A 12611-nucleotide genomic window follows, 5' to 3' on the forward strand; every position below is an offset into this window, starting at 1 on the left:
CAACCTTGGTTTTAACATTTGCCACCTAAGCCTTTTTCCCTTGGGTTCTGCAGACTCAAGGGTCATCTTATTTTACCCCCCCCCCCCCCCCCGGGCCAGTGCTCCTCGGAGTGTTGGTCCAAACTAGAGCCACTTGAAGCGCCACCTCGGGGAAACTTGAGGGTTGGTTTTAGTTGTACGTAGTGTTCATCCGGTGTGTCCTGAGAACGAGGTACGTGCGACTCCTATCGGGATTGTCGACACATCGGGCGGCTTTGCTGGTCTTGTTTTACCATTGTCGAAATGTCTTGTAAACCGGGATTCCGAGACTGATCGGGTCTTCCCGGGAGAAGGAATATCCTTCGTTGGCCGTGAGAGCTTATAATGGGCTAAGTTGGGACACCCCTACAGGGTATAAATTTTCGAGAGCCGTGCCCGCGGTTATGTGGCAGATGGGAATTTGTTAATGTCCGGTTGTAGAGAACTTGACACTTGACTTAATTAAAATACATCAACCGCGTGTGTAGCCGTGATGGTCTCTTTTCGGCGGAGTCCGGGAAGTGAACACGGTCTTGTGTTATGCTTGAACATGAGTAGTTTCAGGATCACTTCTTGATCACTTCTAGCTTCTCGACCGTTGCGTTGCTCCTCTTCTCGCTCTTATTTGCGTATGTTAGCCACCATATTTGCTTAGTGCTTGCTACAGCTCCACCTCATTACCCCATCCTTCATATAAGCTTAAATAGTCTTAATCTTGCGGGTGTGAGATTGTTGAGTCCTCGTGACTCACAGATTCTACCAAAACAGTTGCAGGTGCCGACGATACCAGTGCAGGTGATGCTTCCGAGCTCTAATGGGAGTTCGGCAAGGACCTTGGTCGTTACTATATTTTCGTTTCTGGATGATCAGTAGTGGTGCCCAGTTGGGGACGATCAGGGATCTAGCATTTGGGGTTATCTCCTTTTCGTTTGGATTTGACCATAGTCGGTCTATGTGTGCATTTTGAATGATGTATGAATTTATTTATGTATTGTGTGAAGTGGCGATTGTAAGCCAACTCTCTTTATCCCATTCTTGTTCATTACATGGGATTGTGTGAAGATGACCCTTCTTGCGACAAAACCTACAATGCGGTTATGCCTCTAAATCGTGCCTCGACACGTGGGAGATATAGCCACATCGTGGGTGTTATAAGTTGGTAATCAGAGCCATCCCCGACTTAGGAGCCCTCTGCTTGATCGAATCGCTGACGTTGTTGAGTCTAGAACAAAAATGTTTTGAGTCTTAGGATTATATATATCGGAGAGTAGGATTCTTTTTACTCCTCAGTCCCTTCGTCGCTCTGGTGAGGCCCCCTGACGTAGAAGTTTTGACTCTCCTCTTCTCAAATTTCACGAATTTTTTTTAGGATCACGCGGGTATCTTGGAATCGTTCCGATGTTTTTGTGACGAGAACATTGTTCTTGGTGCCTCCTGACATTTAGGGGTTGTGGCAGTGTCCCGGGGAGTTGAGCTCCAAGGTGTTGTCGTCACAATTTTATCGTTGCAGTTCTGGAATACCTGAGTTTCGCCGACATCGAAAATCTCTTTTATGCAGTTGTTGGTGAGATCACCTCGACGCCACCCAGTACTGGGCAGGAGTTCGGGAGTATTGCCATAACTCGTATAACGGATGCTTTTCGAAGGTTGAGGTAAATGATTTCCGAAGGTTTCTTGGTTATGTGTTGAAGGATGGATACAGCTGGATCTAGGTATTGTTAGTTTGGGTGAGATATATTGCGTCCCCTGTATCCCCAACACCAGATTGCATAACCAGAAAGTTTCGGGAGTTTATAAGTGGGAATTCAAGTATCTCGTAGGATATCTTTCCAACACACACATGATACGATATGGGATCTATCATATGTTTGTTTCTGGCTTATTCTGCAAGCCAAATCCTTTGTTTTGTTTTGTTTTGTGGTATTCGAGTTGCTTCAGTGCCAAGTGTTGATTCCATACCTTCCCTAAACGGTGTTCTCATATTTCTATGTGAATATTAATCCTTCTTGATCATCGAGGGAATGCGACAGAAAATGAAAATTTTCGGTATAGCGAGCACGCCCAGGACGACTATGGAGACTGCATACAAGGTTTGATCTGATCCCTACCGACTCAAAGCGCAGCGAAAGAAGAGTCGGTGTAGATCGTCGGTGCAGATCCCCGCAGCTAGGATTTACAACCTCCCAACCGCGAGGATGTACTCCCTCTCCGGACAGCTCTTCGGGTGGCGGTCGGACAGTCCCCCAGACGATGTCGCGGACAGCCCTTCGGGAGGACCCTCGAAACTCGGACGGAGACTCGGACAGCCCTTCGGGAGGACACTCGAACAGCCCCTCGGGCAAAAGATCGAAACTACAATCTCTCTACGGGGTTGCACACATATGGTGTCAGCTATCCGGCAGGGCTTCGCCGTCCAGAACTAGTTCCTGCCGGAACCCAGACAGCCTTACGGCTCTACGAAACTCTTTTCGTGGGAGGGAGAGAAGAAGCCAGATAATGCATGGCATGTGTATGAGAGCAAGGGATGAGCTTTGGGCTGCCAACTCCTCCTCTATTTATACGAAAGCCAAGGGGTAGGGATGGCTCACAAAAACCCAAAATGCCCATGCAAATGTCACACATGAAGGGCATAATGGGGAGGAAGTGGAGCTCCATGGAGCCCCACACATGTGGCCAGCCAACCCCCTTGGGGGCCCCCATGAGGAGCATGCTTGGCCCCCAAGCCCTTCTAGAAGCCTTTTGGAAATATCCCAAAAGGTGACTCACCATAAAATATCCCAAAAAGCACTTTCACTATTCACGACGACATTTTTCAGCGTCCGTTCGAACTGAAAATATTTATGTGGGCTTAGAACATTTCCAGTACCCACCATAATAATTTTCAACGCGTTCCGAAACAATTCCGGTTTTAGTGATTTTCATCTGCGGCATCTGAAGTGGCTCCGGCAGCTCCGGAACATTTCCGGTTTTTATCTCAGAAAATTCCAAAAAGCTTCCAGAATGATTCTGGCACCCTCCAAGAATTATCAGGCATTTGCCGAAACCAATCTGACTTAATGGTATATCCCGAAACAACTTTTCGGTACCATCAAAACTTATCCGATGACCTCTCTCCGCGGTACGATTCCGCTGTCCGAAACCTTTCCGGTGTCCGAAACTTTTTCGGTGATTTTCTCTCATACTCCCTGTCTAGTATTCAGCAGATAGATGACCCTTAAGCGTGTGACCCTATAGGTTCGGTGAAGTATAGACATGACCCGGAACCCCTTCCGATCAATGATCAACATCGGAGCCGTGGACACCCATATTGACCCCTATACCCACACGAATGAATATTCGAGTGAACCTCCCGTTGCAGTGAGCTATTCCTTTTGCTTCGCGATATGTTACAAATACCCGAGGTGAGACATGTTGGCATTCCCGTGGATCAACAACTTGTCTACTATGCTAGTTACCTCGTTACCGGTATTGTTCTCTTTTCTCGTTATCGTGTTCCGGCATCCCCGTGATCAAATCACAAAGTGTCTGGCCAGACGATGATGGATACCGTAACACCGAGAGGGCCCAGAGATATCTCTCCGTCGTCGGAGGAGCAAATCCCAATCTTGAGCTATTAAGTTACTTGCCATACTTTCCCATGAACCCGTAAGCCGTCGTAATAGCCACCCATTTACGGATGACGTTTAACAAGCCCCAAAGTTCATGAAGCAAGCATGAAGGAACTCGATACTCTCATGGTCTAAGGAATTATGCAAACATTAACTTCTCTGTGTTATTAACCATTAACTTGTGGCGAATGTATCTCATAGCATAACATCAAATTCGGTCGATTCAACACAAATGTTCTACCAACATCGTGCCCTCATAATTGCCAGCATAGACATGCCCATGATCAGGAAAACATGATCATCATGCAATACATGAGCCAGTCTTAGAGGCAAGACTAGGAATACATTTTACCGTTTAGTATACCACACGTGCACATGAGTTTTCCTTCGAGCCTCGTGGATATTGTAGACTCGAGAATCATTGCAGTTATAGCATGGAAGCTAAACATTCATTACAAAATTTGGAGATACAAAATAACTATTATTACTGCCTCTAGGCCATATCTCCTACACTTATCCCCTTCCCCGTTTCAAGTGCTTTCGTATGACGGTGTATCTCTTAATCTTTCACCGCTCGCTATTCTTTTGTTCCGGAGTGTTGAAGATATCTTAGGAGATTCGTGTTTTCATTCAATATCCGTTCAAGCTATTTCGAGGTTGTTATCTCATTCAAGCCATTTAATTCAACCGGCGCAATCTCTCTTTTAAATTGTTCAACGGTGTTTCTCTTGAGTGGGCCCTAACCCACAGGTCTTTTCCCAGGATGTTACCTGACTCTTCTAATTTTTTTTCTGGAGTTATTTTCAAATTCATTTCAAAGTTTGACGTAAGAATGAGTCATCATCAGTCAAATGTCTTTCTCCAAGATCTTCCAAATTCTTTTCATTGTTGATTCAACCTTTCTATTCTTCATGGTTCCGGAGTGCCTCAATAATTCATGGTGGTGTTTCTCATCATCATTCTCAACATTTGAAGACCGAAGAAGAATTTCTCCTAAATCTTGGTCTGTTCTCTTGAAGATTCATAGTTCTAGCTTATGCCATCCTCTCATAATTGTTTTCGATTGTGAGAATTCTTCTCATACCCATCCGGAGCATTTCATGAGTTGTTTTCGTTTCTTGATCATCCAAAGGCCATCTTTACAGAAGATTTCTTCGTTCTAAGTTTTCAGCCTCGTTCTCCAATTATTCTAAATTGATGTCTCTTCGTTCATTTCCATATTCTTCCGTTGCATCGTTCAAGTATTCTCTAATCAGCTCGTGATCTCTTCATTCTCGTGTATCAAATTCCCTCAAGTATCTTCATTCGTTCTCTAATTCTTACCGGTGATTCACCCCTTTACTTCATACATTTTCAATTCGCACGGTGGTTCGTTCAAGATTCCTTTTCTCTTGTTCTCATATTGATTTATTCGTTGGTTAAATCCCACCGGTGGTTCCATCAAGACCTTCTCAAGTTTGCGCTATATCTCTCTTAATCCTTTCTACAAGAATAAGTAGTATGCCAAATCCGTTGCTTGTCATCAATTTAAACTGGTGAAGGATATGCATAACTTAATTCTTATTATGTTTTCATCCAAGTGATCTAGTTTCTTCTTTCCAGAGTTGTTCATCATGTCACATTTCTCGGTTCGAGAGGTTTCATCTTTTTATCTTCCGGAGTTCCAAGCTTTCTGCATTATCTCGTCGCGAAGCTCCACCTAAATCATTGCAAGGCATCACCTTGTGTTTTCAACTTTTCTTTCTTTTTATCATCCTTTATTACCAGAGTTCTTCATGGAGGCTCTACATGGTGGTTCATCAAGGATTCTTTTCATTCTTCAATTGTTCTTCAAGATTTCTCTCGAAGTTATGATCTGTCAAGCCATACTTCAAAATAAACATGGTGCTAAACACATGTTTTGTTTTGAGGAGTTCAAGTATTCTTCATCCTGCATTCGAAAGTGCAATTCTTTCTACAATATCTTTAGAGGTGGTGTTATGTCATTTTGACAATTTCCATCCATGTTCCATGTTTCACATGTTGTCAAGAATGAGATATTTTAAACCCATCGTTTCTTCATTGGAGTTACCTTGGGTTATATTTCACCTAAAGCCTTCCATTGGGAATGTTGCTATTCGTGGTGCTTATCAATGATCCAAGTTTTTATCCTATTCTCACGGCGAATCAAGTTTTCATCTCTGTGTCGCTCTCAAGCAAGCAATTGTTTCCATTTGTGGCAGGATTTCTCCTCAAGTGTTGAGAAGTTTTTTCCATAAGCCCTCAACAAGCTTGTTCTTTTCGTTGTTGATTCTTCAACAACTCCATTCTATCCTTCTTTTTAAGGATGCTATATCAAATTCATTTGAGGTAGAAGATGTTATTGTCTTCTCCGTTCTTTTCATTCCATTCGTTCTTTTGTTCCGGAGGCATTGTGTTGTTGCTCTCGTCAAGTATCTTCCCATCTCGTCAAGTTATTGTTCTATTCATTCCATGTTCAACCGGAGTGCTGTCAAAATTACGTCATTCTTATTCCTTGGCTATCTCGTTATACAGGTGTGATCATATTCTTTTGTTTCGTTGAGCTCTTGTTTCATGTCTTTCAACCTACAAGGTTCTCATAATTTTGCTTGTTCCTCTTGTCTAACGGAATGTTTGCAATCTTGTTCATCTCCATTGTATTTTTTCTTTCAATTTGTTCAACCTCTCAAGGTTCTTTGGTTTCACTCGTTTGTCAAAGAAGCAACTTTGTTTTACATCTTCCTCTTCCGTTTTCCCTCCGGTGCCATCCTAGATCTCGGGACGAGATCCTCTTGTAGTGGTGGAGTGTTGTAATGCCCCGAGACCGACGCTTCAGAAGCCTTCCAGTTATTTTGTTGTTGTTATGTGTTTTATTTTCTTGTTGCATTCATCATCGCATCATTCGCATTGCATCGGCACTCTGTTGCCGTCATTGTTTTCAAACTTGCATCCCCTAGTAGTTGTCGCGTCCCCCCTTGCTTTAGTTGACCGTTCGGAGCCAACCTTGTTCTTCGTTTTCCCTCTTTCCTAAACCGGAGTCTCTTTGCACAGTGCATCGACCTCTTGCCCGTGTCCGAAACTTCCCCGAACCCGAACCGAACTATCGTTACCGTTGCGTCCGGATCATCCCCAAACATCTATAAAACATCTCCATTTTCTTAATTGGACTTCCTAACCTATATTTTCTCAGCCGTCCAATTACGATCGTAGGGATGTGATATCCCCTAACCTAAATTCATCTGATATAAATATCGGGGCAACCCTAGACCCTAGCCGTCCCGTCCACCCATTCCCATCCGCGCCGCCACTCTCTTCATCGGGATCCAACCCGCAGCCAGTTTCTCCCTCCCTCATTTCTTCCACCAGTCCAACCGCATCCACCCAAATCAAATCCTGCCTTCCTTGATTTCCGTGCTAACCCAATCACTCACAGCCTCGCTCGATCCAGATCGAGGAAATCGTCCCCAAGCAACGATGGCTCCGACCACCTCCCTCGATTTGCGCCGCTGCCCAACCACTCCCTCCAACCAGCGCCTACCTCCTCGTCCCCGTGCCCGCAGCAGCGGAGCAGGAGCCCTCGCGCCTCAAGTCCCGCGTCGCCAAGCCGCCTCCCTGCCCTCGAGTCCGTCCAATTCCGCCGTCCGCCGTGGTCGTGGAGCTCGTCGGCGTCATCCTCGTGCCGTCCCAGCCCCGTCGCTACTCCCGCAAGACCCTGCCATGGACACCGTCCGCCGGCGACCACCCAGGTCATGTCGCCGTGACCTGCCTCCTCTTCTTCGTGTCTGCTTCTTCCCCTCTAATCTCTCTCTCTCTCTGTCCTTGCCTCGAATAGGAGCACCAGCCGGCGCCACCATCATCGCAGATGGGCTCCCGCCGCCCAGGACTTCCTCGCGCCACCTTCAGATCGAGCAGGAGCCTCGACCCCGAGCTCCTCCTCTGATTCTTCCCTAGCGCCGCGCCAAGCTCCGCCGCCCAAGCTGCGCTGTCGCCTGCCAAGTCCCCGCGTCGTCGTCCTCGCCCGGATTCCCGCTGCTGTGCCAAGTCCCTCGCCCCGCCTATGCTTCCCTGCTCCAAATCGAACGCCAATCCGCCGCCCTGGAGCTTCTCCGCCGCCGGCGCCCTTCTCCAGCGCCCCAAGTCCCGCCATGAACGCCCGTCGACAGCGTCGCCTCAACCCTGCCTCTCCTCCTCGAGCTCGTTCCTCGAGCATGACGCAGGTCCAGCGCCCGCGGCCCCGGCCTCGTCCCTGCCTTCAAGTCGCCGCTCCGCCGCCGGAGACCAAGCTGCCGCCGCGCCTGACCCCTGCCTCGACCTGCTGCCGCGCCCCTTCTTCCTCTGCTTCGAGGACGAGCCAGGCGCCCGCGTTGACTTCTCGTCGCGAGGCTCCTGCCGACCCCGTCCGCATCGCCAAGGCCCAGCAGCCGCATCCAGATCTGCCGGCCCGCGAACCCCTCTGCTCCAGTTGGCCTTTGAGCCCATGGTGAGCAGCCCAGTCGATCCAGATTTCGGCCCGATATGTGTTTTTTTCCTGTTGCGATTTTAGCATTTATCCCAGGTTTTACCTGTTTTACAGAAAAGTCCCTCTAGATCATGCATTTAATAACTCACAAATGGTGCATTGGATTAAAATGATTTATATATGAAAAATGCTTAGAATTTCATCTAGTTTCATAATATCCAACTTTCATCCTTGCTTAAAATGTTTAAACTTGTTGTTTGTTTAATTTTGCATAAATGCCATGTTAAAATGATTTATTTCATAACTAAATAACCGTAGCTCCAAATTTAATAAACTTTATATGTAAATTGGGTAGAAAAATGCATAGATTAACTTGGTGCACCTTGTTTTACTGTTTAACAACAATAAAATATGGTTTTAGGCAGAACAGTACCATATCCAAAATATGCATGTGGGGAGTTTCTGGAATTGTTGTTTGTTGTTCCGGCCTCATCTAAACTTGCCTAAATAGTTAGTTTCATTATGTTTCACCTCTTGCCATGTTTAATAAAATTTAATATTGTTGAGTAGCATAAACAAGAGCGAACTAAATAATTGATGTGGTGTTTTGTCAATATGCAACTCGTTGCATATTGAGCTCCACTTAATTTGTAGTATTGTTTGTTGCATTTTGCCATGCCATGCCTCATTAAATCGGACATGCATCATACTTGTTTGTGCATCATGCCATGTGTATGTGGTGGTTGTTTACTATGTTGTTTGTTTCTTTCCGGGTTGCTTCTCTCGTTAGCTTCGGTTTCGTTCCGGAGTTGTGAGGATTCGTTCAACTACGTCCGTTTGTCTTCTTCATGGACTCATTCTTCTTCCTAGCGGGATTTCAGGCAAGATGACCATACCCTCGATATCACTTCTATCTTTGCTTGCTAGTTGTTTCGCTCTATTGCTATGCCGTGCTACCTACCACTTGCCATATCATGCCTCCCATATTGCCATGTCAAGCCTCTAACCCACCTTTCCTAGCAAACCGTTGTTTGGCTATGTTACCGCTTTTGCTCAGCCCCTCTTATAGCGTTGCTAGTTGCAGGTGAAGATGAAGTTTGTGCCATGTTGGGACATGGATATTGTTGGGATATCACAATATATCTTATTTTAATTAATGCATCTATATACTTGGTAAAGGGTGGAAGGCTCGGCCTTATGCCTGGTGTTCTGTTCCACTCTTGCCGCCCTAGTTTCCGTCATACCGGTGTTATGTTCCTTGATTTTGCGTTCCTTACGCGGTTGGGTGATTTATGGGACCCCCTTGACAGTTCGCTTTGAATAAAACTCCTCCAGCAAGGCCCAACCTTGGTTTTAACATTTGCCACCTAAGCCTTTTTTCCCTTGGGTTCTGCAGACTAAAGGGTCATCTTATTTTACCCCCCCCCCCCTAGGCCAGTGCTCCTCGGAGTGTTGGTCCAAACTAGAGCCACTTGCAGTGCCACCTCAGGGAAACTTGAGGGTTGGTTTTAGTTGTACGTAGTGTTCATCCGGTGTGTCCTGAGAACGAGGTACGTGCGACTCCTATCGGGATTGTCGACACATCGGGCAGCTTTGCTGGTCTTGTTTTACCATTGTCGAAATGTCTTGTAAACCGGGATTCCGAGACTGATCGGGTCTTCCCGGGAGAAGGAATATCCTTCGTTGACCGTGAGAGCTTATAATGGGCTAAGTTGGGACACCCCTGCAGGGTATAAATTTTCGAGAGCCGTGCCCGCGGTTATGTGGCAGATGGGAATTTGTTAATGTCCGGTTGTAGAGAACTTGACACTTGACTTAATTAAAATACATCAACCGCGTGTGTAGCCGTGATGGTCTCTTTTCGGCGGAGTCCGGGAAGTGAACCCGGTCTTAAGTTATGCTTGAACGTATGTTAGCCACCATATTTGCTTAGTGCTTGCTGCAGCTCCACCTCATTACCCCATCCTTCCTATAAGCTTAAATAGTCTTGATCTCGCGGGTGTGAGATTGCTGAGTCCTCGTGACTCACAGATTCTACCAAAACAGTTGCAGGTGCCGACGATACCAGTGCAGGTGATGCTTCCGAGCTCTAATGGGAGTTCGGCGAGGACCTTGGTCGTTACTATATTTTCGTTTCTGGATGATCAGTAGTGATGCCCAGTTAGGGATGATCAGGGATCTAGCATTTGGGGTTATCTTCTTTTCGTTTGGATTTGACCGTAGTCGGTCTATGTGTGTATTTTGAATGATGTATGAATTTATTTATGTATTGTGTGAAGTGGCGATTGTAAGCCAACTCTCTTTATCCCATTCTTGTTCATTACATGGGATTGTGTGAAGATGACCCTTCTTGCGACAAAACCTACAATGCGGTTATGCCTCTAAGTTGTGCCTCGACACGTGGGAGATATAGCCGCATCGTGGGTGTTATAGGTACGAGTCGAGGTAGTACAGAAAGTACAGGCGGAGACAAGCGATATAAATATGGTCCAAGCAGCCTCGCTCCTCTTCCTCAGAGGCCTTACGACATGACCGAGGAGCAAAACGATGCAATAGTGCGGGCCGAAATGGACGCTCATTTTTGACCGAAACCGGCAACGCCGCCGAGGGAGAAAGTGCCTGAGGAAAAGATTGACCACTTCATTCGTATGGCTAGACCACCAGCTCCCAAGCCTGTTGACTCAGACTATGAGCGCCAAATCAGGAAGGCACATCGAGCACGACTACAGAAAGAAGCGAGCTCGAGCTCGAGCCAACAAGCAGCTGTCAAAAAATGCGGGAAAACTGTTCCCCAGCTGGGAGAACAGGCGGGGCAATCGACCCTCCCCCCCCCCCCCCCCCCCGCTTGTTGTGCCAACAACACATGAGAGTACGCGCGCCCAATATTATTGTAGGCAAACCGTTTACGTTCCCAAGCTGGGCGATGTGGTAATAACCGAGGAGCATATAGTGCAGGTTGAAATGCTCAACATTACTGTTGGACAACTCCTCGATATCGAGCACATGTCTCCGCTTAGAGAGGAGGAAATAAAACGGAAATATGTCCGGGGCCAACCTTTGGTCGAGCCTGAGGAGGTCAAGAACCTCCCAACGAGAATGTATGAATTGCATGATTGGTACATGAAAATTACCAAGATTTCCCATCGAGAGTCCCTCATGGTGCAAGTCGAGGAAGATCATTACCTCAATAAGAAAGCTCTGTCCGTTGAGTATTCAGAACTATTTCAGTTATTCATTCAAGATGCACTCGACAAATCTATCGTCAGTTGCTATTGTCTGTAAGTGATTTCTTTCTGTAATTTAAGTCTCAAGCTAGCTCTAGTGCTCATTGATTGATCATTAATTACCTATAATTATATATCCTCACTATATATTCTTTTCTGTGGTATTATGCAGGATGAAGATGTATGAAATGAAAAAAGCTGGACGCTATGGCATTGGGTTCATTAACCCAAATACCGTTAATGAATACACATGGAAATTGGAATGGTGTAGACAAGATGTAGAGAAAAACATGATAGAGTTCTTGAAGCGCCTCAATAGCAATGAAGATATACTATTTCCTTACAACTTCGAGTGAGTCACGCTGTCTTGTACTACAAATTCTGTTTTTGCTTACTAGCTAGATGTTAATAAGTGTATAGGGTTTAGGGTTATAGTTGATTAGTGTTATGCACATGCCCGCTTAATTTATACATGCAAACGTATGCGCATGCAGCTTCCACTGGATCTTGTTAGACATTAAAGTTGACGAAGGAAAAGTTGAAGTACTGGACTCACTACTTAAAAAAGATAGTGACTACAGCATCGTGAAGGGGATAGTCGACAGGTTATTTCAATCATTATTAACTATATCTCGGCCTATTTAGTTCTTCATTTCCTGATATGAACTATTTTTAATAACCCCTTTATTAATTTTCTTTGCCGGCGGGCAGGGCTTGGGCAAAGTACATCAAGGTGACTCTAGAAAAATGGCGACAAAAGCTATGTTGGTATCGACCCAAGGTAAGTAATTAAGTAGTACTAACTAGCTAGCTACCATCTCTTTAATTCTTGTTTCAGTACCATTAATTAATTAACATGCTTGATTAATAATTATGTGATTAAATTCTATTCTCGTAAAGGCCCTGAAGCAGGCGCCGGGGACTGAAGTGTGTGCAAACTACGTTTGCGAGAACATTCGCATGATGGCGTCCAAAAGGAGCAGATCTGATAGACAGGACTGGGTACGTTTGCCAGAATACTATTCACAAATCTTACATGATTGTCGATATCTAGTCACACAACTAATACACATGCATATTGATCTCCTTCTTAACAGTTCAAAGAGGTGCGGGACCGGCTGCTACCAACAGAGCGCATACGAGCACTTCAAGAGGAAATAGCGGGATTTTTGCTCGACCAGGTCATAGATCCCAAAGGAGAATACTATTACCCGCTACCACCCCCATGAACCACTTGTCATCGTGCTCCGAAGGCACCAAGGCAACATGTAGGAGAAATTGTATATATATGCATGCGTATGT

At 45.7% G+C, this 12611-nt stretch overlaps 1 long non-coding RNA gene across 1 annotated transcript; it reads left to right on the forward strand.

The window, feature by feature from the left end:
* Positions 1-6917: 6917 nt before the first annotated feature.
* On the forward strand, positions 6918-10393 carry LOC120968510 (uncharacterized). The gene is made up of 3 exons (XR_012189801.1): positions 6918-8106; positions 8876-8966; positions 10132-10393. It is a non-coding gene; the product is annotated as an uncharacterized lncRNA (long non-coding RNA).
* Positions 10394-12611: the final 2218 nt, after the last annotated feature.

The sequence above is a fragment of the Aegilops tauschii genome, chromosome 7 (assembly GCF_002575655.3).
Source record: "Aegilops tauschii subsp. strangulata cultivar AL8/78 chromosome 7, Aet v6.0, whole genome shotgun sequence".
Classification (NCBI taxonomy): Eukaryota; Viridiplantae; Streptophyta; class Magnoliopsida; order Poales; family Poaceae; genus Aegilops; species Aegilops tauschii.